Below are 21,211 nucleotides of genomic sequence, written 5' to 3' on the forward strand. Positions count from 1 at the left end.
CCCTAATTCCCCTGACTCTGAAATAAAGCTTCCTCAAATCTGGTCACTCTGACAGCTACAGTAACTCCTGCTAGTGGAGAGCTCTGCACAGCTGCAGCCAGAATTGTGTTTGTTTATGTTCTTATGAGGGATTGGGGTTTGAGGCTTGAAAGGGAGATGTGGGCGGCGTAAGTAGCAGCAAGGCTATCTTTGAAGCAGCGGGAATGGACAGAGCCTCTGAAGGCGCCGGGGAGGGCAGGGGGAAAGAGAGAAGAGCCAGGAGCTCAGGCTGAGCTTGTGGAGCATCCTCTCCAGCAAGGAGAAGAAGGAAGGGAAACACAAAGCGGGAGTGGGCGGCTGACCCGGAGCTGGCTGTGTCACAGAGGCCGAGGGTTGCCCACGGCAGACAGGTCAAAGGCATGGTTTGGAGAAACGACCACTGGCCGCCGTGGACGAACACACATCGGTTTCAGTGGTGTGGCGGTCACAAAAGCGTGAGTACAAGGAGGCGAAGGATAAACTGGATGTGAAAGCATGGGAGCAGCACATCACCTGGCTGAGATGTTGGAAGTGGAAGGAGAAAAGTATAAGGTTACCAGAAGAGGCAGGAGGGCCAAGAGAGGGCAATAATTTAAAGCACAAATTATCTGCACAGAAAAACATTAGAAACGTTTTTCTAACCAGTCTGGGCTTAATTTAAGGTGAAAAATAGTTGCATAACTATACATTAAATATTTCAAATACTTATGAGAAAATATTATGATATGAAGGTGATGGGAAACTTTGGTGAAACAAAGAAGTGTAATAAATAATATTTTTAGCAGGGGCTTTTGAAGTTTATGTAGTTCTTTCATATATCCTCTAAAAGCCCTATGAGGCAGATCTTTTTGTTATTCCTATTTTCCAGAAACCAATCTGCCCTGGGGTACAAATATTGGTGGAGGTGGGACTTATATCTTCCCATGCTTACCCTCCTCCCTTTTTTTCCTTCTATGCCAAATCGATTCTTCAATAGAAGAAAGAATGATTAAAACTTACTTTTTTATATGACTTTTAATAGATGTCTTTATGTGAACAGATCTTCCTGCAGGTACATCCCACAACCATACACCTTAGCTCTATCTCAAGAGTATTAAACTACTAGCAACTAGCTTAGAAATTACCTTTCTTGATTCCAACAATTCCAACTGCAAAAGTTGTGTCATTGTCTATGTATCTGTGGCAAATGACAGCAGGAAGGAAAGGGTTGCTGCTACATAAATACCATGTGCCCACTCCAGTATTGCTCTCCTATGTGGAATACATAAAGACAACTAATTTCCAAAGATATTACTTGTCTGTACACATCTACACATCAAGACTGACATATGCATGGCTGGTCTGCTGGAATAATCATATCAACTCTTTTAATACCAAAAAAATCGAAAGTAAGGTTTTTATACAGGATAATTAAGCAAGCTAATATAGTAATAAGTGGAATACACAATAAGAATATGTACTAAAATATCTGCTTTGTGCAATGCAGAACTGGTGTTTTAGGAGATTAACAATTATGATCGCCAGCCCTCTTCTGATTCTATAATACTCCACACAATCTTTTTTAAATTACTTTATTAACCTTTCCTCCTAGCACAGAAGTGCCCGATTATAGATAATATTTCAAAATCATCTGAGGTGTAAGTGTGTTTGATTTGCTCGGTAATTATTTGTCTACTTTATTACATTGGCCGAGCACACAAGCTCCTTGACCAGCTTTATTTCAAGTCCAGTTAAGAATAGGGTCATATCATTTTGTGGATCACTTCCCTTTGGGCCCCGACGTACATGAAATTTTCATATTGGAGGGATGGGGACGGTGCACAGAAACTTAGTACATTTTAAACATGGAGAAACCATTCCCTGCCCTGTCATTAAAGGTTTCAGGCCCTGGGCTACATGGGAAGGATGTTGTTCACAAGTGAAAGGAAGGTGTTTATTCCCCGCATGATTAGGACACAGGACATTGAGGGCTGAGCATGCAAATGTCCCCTGATGAAGTCTAAAAGCACATCACTCACATCCCTCTGGTGGCCTTACCCAGGGTCTGTATAATCTGTCCCTTGTCATTCGTGGCACCTAGAACAACACTTCTATTTTGATCTGAATCATGAATGCATTTCCAGCACGTATTCTGACCCATTCAAGGCAGAAAGGAATGAGCAGGGGGCAACCACAAGGGGAGATCACAAACATTTTCCTTTTAACAGGGGTCTGGAGGAAAGAGTAATGCCTGAAAATCACACTGGGTGTTGCAGAGGGAAAGTTCTGCCTGTTCCAACTTGACAACTCAGGGGCAAATGAAACTGATACTTACATGTTCTTAAAGACGAAAATGCACTGAGATGAAACCGGACGCTTGGCTTATTCTTGAGGGCCACCACCAGGATAAAAGCACAAAGCTGGAGGACTCTGTTTAGTGTCCACAATCAACAAATTCTGAAATTTCCATATGGAGCAGGATTCCAGGGCTCTGTTAGTAATACAGGATACGGCTGGTCAGCTCAGTCACCCATGGAATTACAGTGTAGGGTATGGATGCCAGTATTTTAGACCCAAACCGAGCATAAAAAACACAAAGTAAAATTCAGTGTCAGCACAAAGTTGACAGCGAATGATTATAACAGCTTCGAAGCTTGAAAAAGAGTGTAAATAACTAGGATCCCCTGCGGGCTCACTCAGCCTGCATACATAACAACCGTGATGGACAGCCTCTGTGGTAAAGTCGGGGAAACGACGCACTGGGAAGATGCAAAAATTCCGCCAGCAAAGAGCCTTAACTGTCACCTTTCTGACTAAATCAGCTACTTTCATACAGAGGGAGAAACAGAGCAGTAGGCTACGCCTTTGGAAGACCAATTGCCCTTTTGCCTAGGAAGCAGGAATGTTAATTATCGGCTCTTCTGTGGTTATCAAGGCACTGCAACCCCCAGCTTTTGCACTTCACGAACACTCTTCTCCCTGATCTTTAATCCTTGGCGCTTTTAGTCCACAAAAGATTGTTATTCAGAACAACTCTGCCATTTATAGAATGTAAAAATCAAGGCAAAAAAAAAAAGAACAGTCGGCCATCCCAACTGAACTCTTAACTCACTGGAGCGCTCGGGACTTGAAATTTAATTTTCATTTCTTTTTGTATGCTTCTGCACACCAGCGTGCACACACAAATACCTGCATTCAGCAACGAATGGTTTTCAAGTACTAACACAACGACAAGCACATCATGGCATGTGGCCTCCAGCCTGGTGTAACAGATGCCACTTTGTGTGTACAGAGCCTCATCATCACTTGTACTCAGACACTCGAAGGAGAAAAGAAAGCAGCCAGGTCTTCTGCACACACCTAGCTAGCACTCCACAGGTTTGTCATTCATTTACAAGATAATTAATCAATTAGCAAATGATCCCTTTCCCCTTTGTTATTTACGCTGCAGAAGAATTGCATCTCCAAATGAAATGGCAGGCCACTTGTATTGAAACTTTGCCCTTCAAAGGCATTGGTCTTATTTATCTGAATTGAGCAGATGCTTTGCAATGCTAGCCCATTGTAACTGGACTGTTTGCTATTAGAACCTGAGTGAGATTTAAGCTAAACAGAAGAGCATAAATATGACATCCTATAGACATTCATGATGATCAACTGTGCTGTATCATCACCAGCCATTGCTACTTACTCATATAGGAAAAGAGGGAGAAAATACACTTGACATTGCTAAAAGGGGAACTATAGTCACTGGAAGGGAAGGTGAAGATGGAGTTTACACAGTTACTGGCTCTAGAGTACAACTCTGGGGTCTTAAGACACGATTAAATTACTGCAATGTATACATTCTGTTTACAGGCTCAACAATTCCCATCTCTTTCAGAGCTCCATAGTATATCTGGTACTTCTTTGGAGAGCAAAGATATCAGGCAGCTTTTGCTTAGGGACCGGGTGGGTTTTTTTTTTTTTTTTTTTTTTTTTTTTAATCAGGTCTCCCAGATAACCATCACTGAGGAGAAGGTCTAGGTAACCATGGTGTGATGGTAATTCCATCAGATCCTGCTCTGATCTAAGACTGGTCGAAAGAAGGAACGCCTGTAAAACCCCTTCACCTCTTAGGGTGTCAAGATGCCCTCACTGTAAAATACGCAAGTTGAACTATGTGATTTTTTTTTTTCTTGTTGTTGTCGCTCCTTGCACAGCTATCGTGTTCTGAATCTCTGCATCCTTCCGTATTAACACTGCTGCTGGGTGGGATAATAGAAAACACCTTCCCCCTCCAGCCAGGGTAAGGGTCTAAAAATAAAGCAAAGAGCCCCCAGAATCATACAAACATTTCAGCAGCCAAATGAGCAGAGTGTCTCTTTCTGTTGCTGTGTTTTTAAGTCAACAATTATGTATGAAATTACTCCTGTGCACACAGAACAACAAAGGCATTTTGGGTCCATTTGTACAGGTGAGAAAATGGGTCAGCTATGTAACACTGAACCCCAGGTGTGCACATGGCAGAAAAATTCTGTCATCTATTGCTTTCATGGAGGACTTCTGGGGCAGGCTCAGAGCCCCACGTAGTCACTTGCCAAGGCTTTAATAATAGAACAGCTACAAGGAAAACTTCCCTAACCCTTTGCTCTGTTGAGAAAGGACTTAAGAATAAAAAGCATTTGAATGTTTTAAAAGCAACTGTGAAACTTAGTAAATGAGAAAATTAGAGAAAGGTCATTATAATATGAATGAATACCCTTAAAAACAAACAAACTAACCCCAAACCTTACTGTGCTTTTTATCTTTCCCAGAAAAAGAATGGTCAAATGCGTACAGAAGCAAACTCTACTTGTTAGCCATGCTGAGCAAAGCTGGATTTGTTCGCTCGCAGGAATGAAAAGCACAACAGTGAATCTTGGAGGCATTATTTCTTAGCAAAATTAGCATAACCCAGAACATCAGACTATTAAAATTTAAAAAGGATTTCAAACTGTCCTCGTATCATCAGCAGAGTCATGTCACAGATTTTTTTATTGGTTCGGCAAGCTAGGTGTAATTGTATCAATATTTTAACGCTTGATGCATATTGCCTGTGATACATTGCTTGCATAAATAAAAAGCACCAATATTCAATTGCCAATGAAATAATCACACATTCTAGATCTTTATTATATCATGCATTATTTAATTACAATAATCAGAGTCCTTTTGAAGGTAAAACAAGATTAAAAAGGTTTTGTTTTATTGGATCTATATATTTGATTTAAACTTTACATGTTAGCTTTACATTAAGAATTTATAAGGCATCAGTTCAAATGGTGCTATTATAAGAGTTTATTTCTTTTATAATTAGTACAGTACTCTTAAAGTACTCCGACTACGAGAGATAATATTTCAGTATTTTAATGAGCTTTTTAAGTGTAATTGATGTAACAATCATTGAATTACACATTTCTACCTGAAGAATAATGAAGGAAACATTTTAATGAGAAATTTAATCATTATTAGCAAATGATCTACTAAACTGCCATTTGCTGACATTTAAAAGCTTAATAGCAGAAAACTGTATTTTTCCTACATCTGCATCAACATCAATGGCGATTACTTTTCTGTTACTCTGATTTCCCAGGTTAACTTCCCACCGTCACTAATTTATTTATAAATTTGAGAAAACTTTCTTTAACCCACAGTTGTCAGACCCTTCCACAAAGTGTGGGGCTTGACACTTAGAGGGATAATTTAAATAAATTAGCCCCTTTTCCAGCCTTCAGCAGTTTTCAGCATAAAAAGGGCTCTTTCTTGTGAGTATTCATGCTTGCATCAGCTTGATTTTGATGAATGCCCTGCGAATTCCCTGATAGTACCTCAGACAGAGAGATCTTAGACCGATGTCAACAAGGGGTTTTAAAGCTCCCTCATTTCAAGAACACATCAGCATTCAGAGGGGGACAGACCTGAGTAAGAGGAGCCTACTATGCAGCTTTGCCAACTTCTGGGGCTGGGTTTTACTGCTGAGTTTACAGAAATCTCTGTGTCGTGGGGAGAGAGATTCAGAATGAAGACGTCAGAGTGGAGTCTGTAACACTGTGTTTAAGGGGGTATGAAAAGAATCACAAGATACTATTAGGTAGGCAGGAATTTATGTAGCCCATTGTAGGTTAAGAGAATTAGAAGAAAAGCTCAGCCTTCCAATGGAAGTCTCATGACCTTCCTTCCGATCTTTATCAGGTGTCCATGTCCATTGGTAGTTAGTTCCATAAAGGCCAGTCATTTCCAGGACTCCTCAGTGGAGTGCTGCTTCTCTTGCTGTGTGATTTGTTAATACAAATCCCTTTGTTAATTTGTTAATACAAATACTATGGACTATGTCAATGGTCAATCTAGAGGACAGAGAGGAGTTGAGATAGACACACACTATTATGTATCCAATGCACAATGAGATTTCTTTCTTTCCCTTTCTTTCCCTCTCTTTCCTTCCTTTCCTTTCCTTTCCTTTCCTTTCCTTTCCTCTCCTCTCCTCTCTTCTCCTCTCCACCCCTCCCCTCCCCTCCCTTCCCCTCTCTTTTCCTTTCTTTCTATTTCTCTTTCTTTTCCTTCCTTCCTTCCTTCCTTCCTTCCTTCCTTCCTTTCTTCCTTCTTTCCTTTCTGAGTTCTGAGTTCTGATTTGAAATCCTGACCATGGGCAAAAGAGAGGAAAGAGAAAATGCTAGCGTGACTCATACCAATGTCCTGATGATCACTAAAGTCCCTTTTAGTCTACAAATACTAGGTTTCCCCCAGCTACTAACTTTTTCCATCTCAGAATTCTCACAGCCCTTGCTTTTTTTCTGTCTCCTTGTAGAATTTGCTCGTTTCACTTTGCATTGCTGGTATGGACTGAATATTTGTGTCCCCCCTCCAAAATTCATATTTTGAATCCTGCCCCCCGGTGTGATGAAATTAGGACGTGAGGCTTTGGGGAGGCCATTAGGTCATGAGGATAGAGTCCTTAAGACTAGGACTAGTGCTCTTACAGAGAAGACCCCAGGGAGCTCCATAGCCCTTTTTGCCCTGTAAAGACACAAAATAAAGAAGGAAGTCTGAAACCCAGAAGACAGCTCTCTCCCAAACCTGACTGTGCTGGCACCCTGATCTCAGATTTCTAGCCTCCAGAACTGTAAGAAATACATTTCTTTTGTTTGTAAGCGCACAATCTATAGTAATGTGTTCTAGCAGCCCAGACTGACTGGGCTCAAAAAAAAAAAAAAAAAACATTAGAATTAAAAAAAGAGAACCTCATTTTTATTTCCCTTATAACTGAGGGAGCTAGATTCTATGGCTGATTCTCCACAGCTATTCTCAGTAGCTTGGTGAAAGCTCCAGCCCTGACAGTTTGTGCTGGGCACCACACCTGGGTGTCCAACATCAGGTCTTTCTAGCTTGTAAACGAGCAGACAACGATGATGTTAGTAAATGGCCTACAAGAGATTAGAGCACTCATGGAACTATGGACAGAACATCTTTCAAGTAAAGGGCAGAGCTGAGAAACAGTGTGTCAGCTTACTTGTTGTTTGGGTGACCATGAGGCAGCAAGTGATTGTTGATACTGTTTATTATGGAAGATGTCGTTGCCAAAACTCCAAAAAACAAGGCTGACTTACTATATTGGACTATATTTTAAAATTTATTCACCAATCCATTCTGATCCTGCAGTGAAAAACAAGATTACAAAGGACTACTAATAAAGCAGATACCTTCTGCTAATTACACTATGACTATAAATCCTTAATACAGTTGCCTATAAAGGTGACCCATGTGTTACATCCAGAAAGGATACAGGATAGGATAGCACTGACATTTATTTTTTTATTAAAAAATTATTTTACATTTATTTTTTAGATTTGGATATATTTGTTCATAACTATAATATGTGTTCTTGGAGATACGGGACAACTTTCACATTATAATTTAGAATTAAATAAGCATATTTTTTCCAGATCTCCTATGTCAGAAGGAAATAAAGATGCAAAATCAAAGAAAACATAAGTGAATGTCTGGCTGGAAATATGAAGGGTATTTTCAGAGAAACTGGGTCAGGATTAGTTATTAGAAATTTGTACCAAAATAATATTAGGATGGTGTTATTTAGTTGTGATACTATATACTGAGCTATCAATATGAGCTACCCATATGAGCTACCAAATTTTTATTAACATACAAATATTTTGGTTTACAATTCAGTTATAGTGATATCTGTCCAATGGAGCAATTTCAGTAAGCTAGTCTCAGGAAAACAAGAGACGTACAACTTGTTACAAGTAGAAAGAAAGAAAGACAGAGTAGGGAGGGAGAGAGGAAGGAAGGATGGGGAGAAAGGAGGGAAGGAAGGAAGACTGAGGGAGAGAAAGAAGGAGAGAGAAAGAAGCTATAATGTGCAGCACTAAACCAACGCAAATGAAAAATGGGAGTGTTTTCTAGAATGTGGAAGAAGTTTTCCTCCTGAGAACATAATGCTCAGGACAAGAAACAGTTCTATTCAAATGGCAGCACAGTGGTAAAGGGCAAGTGCACAAAATGTATGATAGTTCTGGATGCACTTTAATTCCTTCAAGAGTGCCACCAAATATTCTAGTATTCGAAACGGTGCCATTAATGAAAAAGGGCACATAGATATAAATCAAAGAAAATGAGAACAAGAATCAATTCAAGTGAAAAATACTTTTTGAACAAAAGCAACAGTATTATTTTAAGTATTTAATGATTCTCTTTACCCTAATCACTCATTTTTATCCATTGTATTGGGAACCCAAAGACTCTAACTCATCCAGTTTGCAAACCAGATATAAACAAATGCTACCTTTAAAATGCATTTCTAAAAGGATCCCTCCAAAGACTGGGGGAGCATGAGATGAAAGCTCATGAGAGTTAACAGTGCCCCTTCAGAGCAGCCTCATGTTGCTGCAACAAAAGTGGTCAGTGACAAGTTCCCCAAACAGCTGCTGGAGCCTGATTCCAATTCAGGAGATTCTACCAGTTGCATGAAAGCTTATCAGAGAGTCAGAAAGCATATTCAATCAAGTGAGTTTCCCTTTCTTTTTCTATCATTTAAGGAAAAACCCACCCTCCCCCCCACCAATGAAAACCCCCTATGTAATCCCAAGTAAATAGGAGTCCAATTCAGGCTTTGCATCTACTTTGTTGGTGCATCATTCCCAGCTTTGATAAAATATTTGAGATGCATACATCTACACTTACACTGCACACACACACTCACCCTAAATGACTATTGCTTGCTTGAGATACACATAATCAATTCTTTTTTGGGGGTAAACTCCTGTGTCCATTTATAGGAAAGAAGAATCACAACTTAGACTTTTCTCACTTTGAGCTTAAGTTTTCTTGTTGTCTTTATTTGAATTAATATTTCCTCCCCGCTTGATCTCTGCCTTCTCATGTCCTTTTTTTTTTCTTCAAGTCAAGCCCAAATCCTGTGGCTTTCCTTTGGTCATCCACAACTAGAAAGGAACCTCTCATCTTTAGAAATGTCACAGTACATTTAGTCTGTATAATTTATACATATCACAATATAGCACACTATTTATTGCCTTGTATCGATCATTAGTTTTAAAAATATAGATATTTTCTGTACAACTAGATTGTAAACTCCTAAAGGCAGGGCTAGGCCATATACTGCAGTTCTAAGAGAAAGGGACCCACATATTCTACTAACTATGCACCCTGAATAAATGCCCAAAGCTCAGTATTCTCATCTGTAGCTGGGAATAATAGAAGGGTATGTCTCATCAAGTTGTTCTGAGAATTAAATAAGGTAATGCATGTGGCATCGTGCCTTGCATATAGGAAAGTGTTCAATAAAAGTTACCTGTCATCCTTGTTGTTAGTTATTGTCTGTTTGCTCCTCAGGGCCACTCTCTGAGTGCCTTGCACACCACACATATTCAATGCTGGTATTTTTGATTGCCTGATGAGTGGGTATCTATGGCTTTGGCCACGCAATACCTATTTCTCACTCAGTTAATGGTTCCCTAATTTCTCTCTGCCATTCCTCACTCATTAGTTCTTCCTACATACAGCCTTACCTCACGCAGACTTCCCATGGCCTAGTGTAAGCCCATCATTCCACCAGACAGAGGAAGGTCCGTGATGCCCAGGGGTTGCCTAACAACCAAACTTCCTTTCAATTATTCTTATCTGGGAGTCATTCTGGGAAACCATTTAAGCATATCAAAGAATCACAGTCTTTTCCTAGATTTCACAAACCCCAAGGTACTGAGAGAACACCCTGATAATTAGCCATCCCAGAAGCCCTCAGGTCTAGGAAAGCTCAGACAGCTCTACGAACTTGTCCAGTTGGCCCTCCTATTGTGGGCCTCACCATTTCACAGTCACTGGAGGTTCATCATTAATCATTCCAAGAGGGTGCCTCGCACATGTTGTTTGAAGGGTAGTAGGAGTTCCATTTGAACTCCAAAAGTGAATTCATCTGAGAATTTGGGCATGTGCAGGTATGTTTAAGAAATGGTGGTATGAGTTTCTTTCTGGTATATGTATTTACCTGAAGAATCAGGTCCTCCCGGGAAAGTGGAGATGTTTGTGCCAGAGCAGTGAACCACATCAAAAGAAGGGCTCCTCTGCCAAGATGAATGACTGAACCCCAGCACTCTGTGGCTACTATTCCACATGGGTTCCAGTCACATGGGTTTTTATTTTTGTAGTTCTGTGAATAAATCTTGCTTTCCCCTATTTGTCTTCCATGGATTAGATGAAATGTGACTTCCTTGGAATCCTGGGCTGGGATGCCTACAACAGGAGGGGGGACGAATACAAAGAACGCTGCACAGAACCTCCCTGAGTTACTCAGCGTTCAAGAAGTCAGCAGCAGTGGTAACAACTGTCCTTATCCTGAATGACACTGCCCTTGGAAAAGGGTACAGGGAATCTTGGCGCAGGCGTTGTTTGGCATCAGGCGTCATGGGGGGTGCCTTCAGGAGGTGAGGCCGTCCTGCCCTGGGGCTTCTGGTGTGTACAGTGGTCCTTAGACATCAGACACGAGGACAGTGGATGCCTTCTTCAGTGGCCATAAAGGCTGTTACCTCGACAGGTGCCAGTGACTGTCACCCTTTCAGCAGAGGCAGGAGAGGTGAGAAACAGGAGTGGAGGACAGGAAAATGAAAACACCTTACCCTCGAGAGAACTAGTACAAAAAGCCAAAAATTGGGTGCTCCCTGGAAATTCCCAGCACCAGACTTGGGAGGAAGCCTGACTTTCTCATAAAGCATGTAGGGAAGGGAGCCAGGAGAACAGCTTTTGGTGATTCTTGCTGTGATTCTGGTCTTCCTCTGGACAGTCAAGGTCTGTGAGGCCTAGAGTTACATACGCCTGGAAGGGCAACATGCTCCGAAATGTGTGAAGATATGGCTCTGCTGGCCCCGAAGTGAAAACATTAATTTTGAATTAAAAAAAAAAAGTGCTTTTTTTTTCTTTCCTTTTTCAAACCTGACATCCGTTTCAATGTTAACAACCTAAAGCCTTTCAAAACATGGTGTGAGGACTTAATGCTGTCTTTTGTAATTGCTGAAACTTTTATTGAAGATGTTTGGTCCTAAGCCCTGAAGATCAGGCATACAAAAGTGAGCGGTGCATTTAAAAGGCAAATGACCCCGTGAAATGTCAGGCCCGGGAACAATTTTGGAGCTGCAGTTGGTGAAAACTGACAAAAATGAGTACTACATGTAAGCAGTCAAACTTCTCACCAAGTCTTCAAAACTTTATACATGATTTTTGGAGCCTCAGATTTAGTTGTTTGTCTCTCAGATCAAAGCCATGGGTCTATTAAGAGAAATCTATGTCTATTTTTATGGCATGACTTCTGTTTACAGGAGCATAGTATAGAAGTGGTCTGTATACAGCCTTGGCCATAAGTGCTATAAAGAGTAGCTGGGATTTGTGAGGGTTAGTATTATCAGGATAGACTCTCTAGCATCTTTTCTCACACACCTCATTTCTGCAAGGGACCACTATTGGTTATTCCTAGCAAACACCCATAGGGCACTAAGGTTGAGAACGCTTCTGGCCCATTGGTGTTCATAGTTCAAAACAGAAAATTCAGACTTTGGGTCCTGGATCTTTGTCCCCAACAAGAATGTTAACCTGTCGATGCTTCTGATAAAGATGGAGTAAAAGTGACCACATTTAACCTCTGCCTGAATAAAACTAAAAATACCAGATAATAATAATAATAATGATTTTCTAGGGGCGCCTGGGTGGCTCAGTCGGTTAAGCATCTGACTTCGGCTCAGGTCATGATCTCGTGGTTCGTGAGTTCGAGCCCCACGTCGGGTTCTGTGCTGACAGTTCAGAGCCTGGAACCTGCTTCAGGTTCTGTGTCTCCCTCTCTCTCTGACCCTCCCCCAACTCGCACTCTGTCTCTGTCTCTCTCAAAAATAAATAAACATTAATTTTTTTTTTAAATAATGATTTTCTAGACATTAGCTATCGGGCAATGGGCAGTGATCCCTAAGCAATGGGAATAATGAGATGAGCCTACAACTGCCACTAACATAGGCTTTGAGACGGTATTCAGGTGTTGGTAGAGGGAGGGGGGCACCCAGGCAGAGACCAGCCAAATCCAAGGTTGAGGATACAGAGATACAGAGCCGGGTATGGGGAGACACAGGCAGCTAGAGCCCCCAGGACACCGTTCCAGACAAGAGAGAGCTGCCAGAGGAAGACTCTTGGAGATCTGCAGAGCGGCTCTTGAGTATTTAGCAGAGTACTTACGAGCACAGGCCTGTGATGAAACTGAGGCCGGGGAAAGAAGCAATCAAAAGGATTAGAGAAAACACTGCCAGGTGCCCATACGGCGCTGGGAGAGTACCTGCTCCCACCAAGACTGAAAACCTCATAATTCACAGACCATTGTGAGGAGTGCACAGAAGTCTCTTGCCTCACTAGTGGGAGATAACCAGCCCTAGCCTAAACACTGCTCTGGACTCACTTAAAAATCTTAGAAGTAAGACCTTTCACAATTTCAAATTTCCAGGTAATTTAGTTGTGTCCCAGAAGAAAAGAGAAAAATGCTTATGGGACCACAAAAGTAACGAGCAACCAACAGGGTAAAAGATTACCAGATATGCAAAGTATCAGGAAAATGCTACCTTGATGCACAATGAAATCAATAAATTAAAACGAATCCCAAATAGACACAGATGTTAGTATCAGAAGACAAGGACATCAAACAGTTATTATGACTGTATTCTATATGTTCATGGAGTTCAGAAGAGGCATGAAGGGTAAAAAGACCAAAGACTCCTAGAGGTGAAACAAATCTAGATGGGCTTAACAGCGTATTAGTCATTGCAGAAGACAAGATTAGTGAATTTGAAGATGTAGCAATAAAAACCATTCAAAATAAAAGAGAAAAAAATTTAAAGCATCAGTAAGCTGAGGGACAACTTCTAGTTACCTTACATTGAAATCCTATAAAGAGAGAAAAGGGATGGGGCAAAAGAAGTTAGAAATAATGGATGAAATTTTTCTAAATTTAATGAAAACTAGAGAACACAAATCCAAGAATTTCAATGAACCCAAGTATAAGAAATATGAGGAAAACTACTCCAAAGTACATCATAACCAAACTCCTTAAAATCAATGATAAAAAGATAATAGTAAAAGCAGCCAGAAGAAGAAAAAAAAAAAACATATTCCACACCAGGGAACAAAGATGAGAATTCTATCAGATTTCTCTTTAGAAACAAAGTAAAGGGGAAACCGGTGGGGTCTTTAAAGAACGGACAGGAAAATGGCCCCATAAACCCAGAATTCTATACCTAGGGAAAAATACTTTCCAAAAATGAAGGTGAGACAAATATTTTTTTCAGATGCAAAAGAGCTGAAAAACTCAGGACTAGCAGTTCGACATTGTAAGAAATGTTAAAGAAAGCCCATTGGGAAAAAGGAAAATAATATTAAATTAAAAAGAAAAGCTTGCATACGAAAGGAATGGAAAGCACTGGAAATGGCAACACACGAGTACATATGTAAGAGTCTTGTTTCTTACTGATTAAATCTTTTTAAAAGACAACTGTTTCAACAATAATAATAGCAATGTGGTGTGGGGCATAAAACAAATGCATAAGAAATATGTATGACATCTGTGGCATAAGGACTGAGGGGGGCTCTGAAAGTATACTCTTGTAAGATTCTTATATTCTACAGGAAGTGGTATTGTAGCACCTTATGTAGAATATAATAAGTTAAAAGATGTGTACCATAAGTCCTAAAGAAAGCATATACACAAAAGAGTTATAGCTAGTAAGCCAGCAAAAGAAGTAAAAATGGAATCATAATAATAAGTAACCTAGAAGAAAGCAAAAGAGGGAGAAAAAAGTGAATAAAGAACAGATGAGACAATCAGAAAACAAATGGAAAGATGATAGACTTAACTCTAACCATATCAAACAATCACATTGACTGAAAATGATTTGAATGCTCCAATTAAAAGGCACAGATTGTCAAATTTAATTAAAAAAAGAAAAACTATGTGTCATTTATAAGAATCACAATTTAAATATAAAGAAACAAATACTTTAAAAGTAAAAGGATGGAAGAAGATATCCCATTCTAATGCTAATTAAAAGAAAGCTGGAGTGACTATGTTAATATCAAACAAAGCAGATGCCAGGGCAAAGAATATATCAGCAAGGGTAAAGAATGTCATATCATAATGATAAAAGACTCAGTTCATGAAGAGGACATAAAAATCTTAAATGTTCAGGCATCTAATAATAGAACTTCCAAACACACGAAGCAAAAAACTGAGGACTCCTTGGAGAAACAGACAAATACATAAGTACAATCTATGATTTCAATATTGCTTTCTCAATAATTGATAGAACAAGCAGACAGAAAATCAGTAAGGACACAGAGACCTTACTACAATAGTATCAACCAAGTTGACCTAATTGAGATATATATGTATATACACTCCACCCTATAAACATTAGAATACCCATTCTAATACATACCAAGATGAACCATATTCCAGGCCACAAAACATGTCTCAGTAAATGTAAAAGGATTCAAGTCTTGCAAAATACGTTTTCTAATCATGAGAAAATTAAATAGGAAATCAAAACAAAAATTTTTCTGAAAAGTTCCCTTACATTTGGAACCTTTAACACATTTCTAAATAAACCATAGATCAAAGAGGAAATCAAAAGAAAATCTAGAAAGTAATTTGAACTTAATGAAAATGGAAATACCACGTATCATTAATTTGTGTGCCCAGTAAAGCAGTACTGGGGTGGGAGGTGGGTATTAATATCATGAAATGTCTGCATTAGAAAAGAAGAAAGATCTTAAATTAATAAACTCACTGTCCACTATGAGAAATAAAAATACCACCACACACATAAAAATAGGATAAATTTAAAAAGTAAGCCAAAGGAGCGAAATAATAAATATCAGAACAGAAATCAATGAAATGGAAAACAGAAAAATAGGAGAGGAAAATCAATGAAACAAAAACAGGTCCTTTGAAAAAAATCAATAAAATTGGGACACTTCCGGCCAGACTAGTTAGTAAAAAACAGGGAGAAAAGGCATAAATTACCAATTTTAGGAAAGGGAGAGGCGGTGTCATTAAAACTTTCCATATATTAAAAGGATATGGGAATATTATATCAACTTTATGTCAATATATTCAACAACTTATACAAACAGGAAAGTTCCTTAAAGAAACAAACTACCAGAACTCACTCAAGAAGAAAAAGATAATGTGAATAAGTCTATGCATATTTTAAAATAGTATTTTTAAGTTTTAAGCTTTACCGCAAAGAAAATTCCAAGACAAAATGACTTCACTGTTGAATTCCAAACATGTAAGAAAATAATACCAATTTCACACAAATTCATCCATAAAATTGAAATGGAGGAATCATTTCCCATCTCATTTTATCACCCCAATAATAGAACAAAAGATAGATATTATAAGAAAACTACAGATCAATGTTCCTCATGAACACGATACAATTTGTTTTAATTATCAAATGGAATTTGCTGGAAAGATTTTGCTTGATGAACAAAATAAATCAAAGCTAGTAAAACCACACAGAGTAAGGTCTATGATGCTATCACGTTGTCAACTCCTCCAGTAAAATAGCATTTTATATAACTAAGTTTCTCATTTCCACAAAGTCAAAAAAGCAGTAATTCTCTTCATTCACTAAAGTGACCATGCTTTGGATATTGAGGAGGGATAAAGTAGTGGTTAGAACACAGATTCTGAAGTCAGACTGCCGGGGATTAAATTTCAGCTCCACTTCTTACTACCTTTATAACTTGTGAACATCGCTTAACTTCTCTACACATCAATTTCATCTGTCTTAAAATGGAGATGATCTATCTCTTTCTCATAGGGATGTTGTGAGAAAGAAATGATTTAATCCTTATAAAATGTAGAGAACAGTGGAGTGCAGCATGGAGAACACAGTAAGGCTCGCAAAGGCTAGCAAGGAACAGTGGCAGAAGTAGGAGTGACTGTGTCATAGGAATAGCCATGAATGACAGACATTGAACAGAGTTTGGAAGAATTTTACACTTGGTGTTACGCCAGGAAGACATTGAGGGACAAGCACACTACTAACAGGCAACAGTGTAAACAAGCACTTAGTAGCCAAAAGGTTATTGGTATTTTCCATAAACTGTGATTAAGATAATACATGTTGAGGGGCACCTGGGTGGCTCAGTTGGTTAAGTGTCCGACGTCGGCTCAGGTCATGATCTCACAGTCCATGAGTTCAAGCTCCATGTCGGGATCTGTGCTGATAGCTTGGAGCTTGGAGCCTGCTTTGGACTGTGTGTCTCCTTCTCTCTCTGTCCCTCCTCCAGTCATGCGTGCGTTCTCTCTCTCTCTCTCTCTCTCTCTCTCTCTCTCTCTCTCTCTCAAAAATAAATAAACATTAAAATTTTTTTTTAAAAAAGATAATGTCTGTCGAGGGCAGAATATATTTTTAGGACATGTGGGGAAGGGGAAAAAGAGGAAGTGGTAAACAAGATAGGAGTTAAAAGCTGGAAATTGAGACCAGATCATGAAAAGCCTCCTGTGCCATGCAAAAGCAGTGCAATTGGATCCCGGTGAAGACAGAAAACCATTGAAGAATTTAACACGAGAGCATCATGGGCAGGTAAAATGGATCCAGGAGAAGAAAGCAGAAGTCAGGAAAACTTGCTATGATGCTGTATAAGTTTCCTTTTGCTGTTTGTAACAAACTGCCACAAATTTAGTGGCTTAAGACAACACAAATTTATTTTCTTTGAGTCCTTGTGTTAGAAGTCTGGCACCAGTCTCACTGGGCTGAAATCAGGTGGTTGGTGGGATTTCCTTCCTGCTGGAGGCTGTGGAGTAAATTCACTTTCTTGTCTTTTCTAGCTTCCAGAGGCCACCTGCTTTCCTTGGTTTGTGGTCCCTTCCTCCATCTTCAAAGCCAGTAATGAGACCCTCTCATCACACATCACTCTGGCCTGTTATGCTACCTCTTCCACTTTTAAAGACCCCCGAAATTCAATTGGACTCACTCCTGTAATCCAGGATAATCTCCCTATTTTAAGGTTACCTGATTAGCAACTTTAATTACATAGGCAACCTTAATTTCCCCTTGCCATGTAATGTAACATAATCACAGGGTTTGGTGACTAGGACACGGACAGCTTCAGGAAGCCATTATGCTTCCTACTACAGAAGTTATTACAAAATCTCAGGTAAGACAGGGTATGGGTTTGAACAAAGGTGGTGGTAATAGAAACAGATGGGAAGGAATACATTAAAGAGTGTCTTTAGATGCATAAGTAAAAGAATACATACATTCATTTGGGTGGGTCTGGAGGGTACAGAGGACATGAGGGAGAATGGGAGATTACAGATGTCTCCTAGTTTATTAAGTTTAAAAAACTGGTGAAAGACGATGTCATTAATTACTGTGAATACAGTTTCCACTGTGTGATTTATAAAGTCCTCATAGAATGTTAGGAGTGAGATGCCCACAAGGTTGCTGGAAATTGGGTCTGTAATTCAGGAAAGCAGTAATACAGCTGACCAAGATCTGAGCATTGGGCATGTAATATTGGCATGAAGTCTCAGAATAGCTGCTATAAATTACCAAGCATCCTAAAGACATAACACGCACATACTCACACTCGATATTCAGTAGCTTTCATTGTTACTAACTTGTACTTAACATGACAAAGTTAAGATCTATCTTAAGAACAAAATGTAAATGATCTACTGTATCTGCAACTGAATCTTGACAGGGAGCACATAAGAGGAGCAAAGACTTACGAATATAATGGTGAACGCTTATAGAGGTGGCATTTCCTAGCCCCCAAAATGTGGAAATGCCAGCTGGTAAGGAAATGTTCTACTCAAAGAAGCGAAGAATTGTGACATGGGCTGCAGCCCATGACTGTCCAGCCCCAGATTCTCATGTTTTGTCTCTCATAGGAACACCAGGAGACTATATTATTTTTCCCACTGCAAACCATGTTTCTATTTAAGATTTGGGCATTTCCCCATTTTGTGAGAGGCTTCAGCTCTATCTGTCTTTAAAAGGCACTGTTGTACATGGGAAATCTCTGCAAGTTCCCATTGATTTTGCTGTGAACCTAAAACTGCTCTAAAAAAAATAAAGTCTTTAAAAAAGTTAGTATCTAAAACATGATAACATCCTGCTTCAGGATATTGCTCCCAAAGCCCAGGGATTTTCAAAATAAATAATTTATTTTATTCGTTAAGAAAACAGAAGTGGTATGATAATATACTAACAAATAAGGGTGATCTTTTAGAATCCTCTCTAATAGAAAAGATCTGAAGTGTTGTATAGATCTGTTAATTCACAGCAATGCAAACGGTGCGCAGTATAAACCATGAGTAATAAAACATCCTGTAACAAAAACTTAGAATTCCATGTAAATGGCTGCGGGGTGGTTGGGAAGGCAGGGTGGAAATGTCCATTTAAATATAGGACCTTGATTAATTTTCTTCTGTAGTGAAACCATAATAACCAAAAATAAGCTCACTGATGTAGCTGTAGTGACATATGAGTTGGAACGCATGGCGTGTACAAAGGTGAGTAATAAAAGTGAAGCAAACGAGCAAAAATATATCAAAAATGACTAAAATTATGTGTTTTCATTGTTAAGAAGTGTAGTGAAATTCTCATCTGGTGAATTCCAATTCAGCATTTACTTGATATATCTTTTATAATTTTCACTCTAATTATAATGAAAATCATTTTTCAATGTAATTTTGTAATAAAAATGTTTCTTTATTTCTCATTACATAAGAACACGATCTTGTACAGTTACTGAGCAGACTTACAATATGCACACTGTATCTTCCCTTTCTTACCATTTAATCTCTTCATAGTCTACAGATGTCAAGAGGTTCAGATTAAGCTTGTTAAAGATCTGCTTCACTCGAACTCACTGATGATTATTTATTTAGCAGTTTTATGTAACCCTGTCATTGATAAGCACTCTATTAATTTGCCGAGGGACAAATCAACACTAGTTATTTTTCTACTGGCTATTAGACTCGGTGCTGCTGTTTGTTACAAACCACTTGCCAGTTAATTATAAATTATGGGTCCTCTTTGCCTATATTAATTGATATCTCCTCTGCCTTTGTAATACTAGACAAATAAATTGAAGGCAAGATTTATTAAGCAGTGTATGTCTTGTGTCTCTTGATTAGTATTCTTTACTTTTTTAACATTTATACTTGTTTATACAGATTTGACACACCAATGCATTAGAGAAATGATCTTTGGGGTGTTTTGTACTAAAGAGAGAAAAAAAGATTTAATGGGCTTCCTACAAATTTATTTCAAGTGACCCACGACTCATTGTATACAATTCCTAAAATGCCTTTTGACTTTGTGCTATAGACTAGTGATGGCAGCTTCCCAAATATGCAAAAGATAATATACAAATAGTTGTAACCCTATGTATGTTATTTGCTATAAGGTAAACAAATATGTAGTATATGTAACTTAAAATCATATCACTTTACACATGCAATAACCAATGTCTTTTTCCTTCACTTTACTGCCTACATATATGCATTCTATTACACATGCTTTTGCATATACGTGGAGACCTTTTAAATTCTTCTCATTTAAACAATCTGTAGGTGTAATACATAGTGACAAAACAATAAACTATAGCCAGTTTTAATTTTCAGAAGCATGAATTATGGATGGCACTTGCCACAGGACATGCACCTTTCCATTTGCAGCTCACAGAGGAGCCGGAGTCAGAATTTAGGCCAGGTAGGGAAGAAAAAAAAAAAACATTATACAAAAGAAAGTCTTAATTCGTTTGCTCCCTGGACAGTATCAAACATTGAAGAATTGCAAATTTAATGGGAAGGATTACCCCAGAGGGTCATTGGACTATATTCTGATTTCAAAGGGCTTCAGAACTTAGCTATCTGCCGAAAGATCTGGGTCTCTGAAATCCTAATTTTATATATAGTTTTTCCACTTAATTGACAATTTTGACCCAAGTTACGTTTGCAATATCTAGAATTCCTAATAATTCCCCATCTGACATAAATCTAGCAAATGGACAGTGAGCCCACTGGGGTAGGTGGGTTGTTTTTCCATCAGTTCTCATGGGAAAGAAGAGATATATTGGTCAAGCAGATCTGTTCCTATTTTCAACTCACACATAATTGAATCCCTTCTCCAACATTTTCATGTTTGAAGATTTAAAGACTCCCCAATTAGAATTTAGAAGAAGCCTTTAGAGTAAAATTAGCTAGCTCATTCAGAAAACATGCACTCTGCTAATGTGCTGTGAAACTGACCTTGAGCCACTTTTTAATAATGAGATTTCAAGAATCATCTTCTCCTACATAGCATGCTACCTTTTGTTAGCTGTTTCTGGGCACACCTCCCAATGGATGTCATGAGTGATAGAATTTCCTGATAGCCTTGATTCATTTGATTATGCAGAAAATATGCTATTAATCACCCCTCAACAATTTATTATTTTGTCTGTATATCCTCCATGTTACCCTTCCTACCATTTACCATCTCACTGCTCAAAATCTCTGTCCCCCACAGTCAAACAAGATCTGAGAGAATTAGATTTAAGTTATTAGTTACAACTTGAAATTACTTTGATTAGCAGTGGATTGGGGTTGACACTAACCTCTCAAATAAATCAT

General features: G+C 38.8%; 1 long non-coding RNA gene across 1 annotated transcript in view; it reads right to left on the reverse strand.

Annotated features, from left to right (window-relative positions):
- Positions 1-2,338: 2,338 nt before the first annotated feature.
- Positions 2,339-21,211, reverse strand: part of LOC132687813 (uncharacterized) — a 101,181-nt gene continuing 82,308 nt past the window's right edge. Inside the window, exon 3 of the long non-coding RNA XR_009614273.3 lies at positions 2,339-2,488. This is a non-coding gene — a long non-coding RNA (uncharacterized LOC132687813). The remainder of the gene's footprint in view (positions 2,489-21,211) is intronic.

This window comes from Panthera onca, chromosome A3, assembly GCF_046562875.1.
Source record: "Panthera onca isolate mPanOnc1 chromosome A3, mPanOnc1 haplotype 2, whole genome shotgun sequence".
Taxonomy (NCBI): Eukaryota; Metazoa; Chordata; class Mammalia; order Carnivora; family Felidae; genus Panthera; species Panthera onca.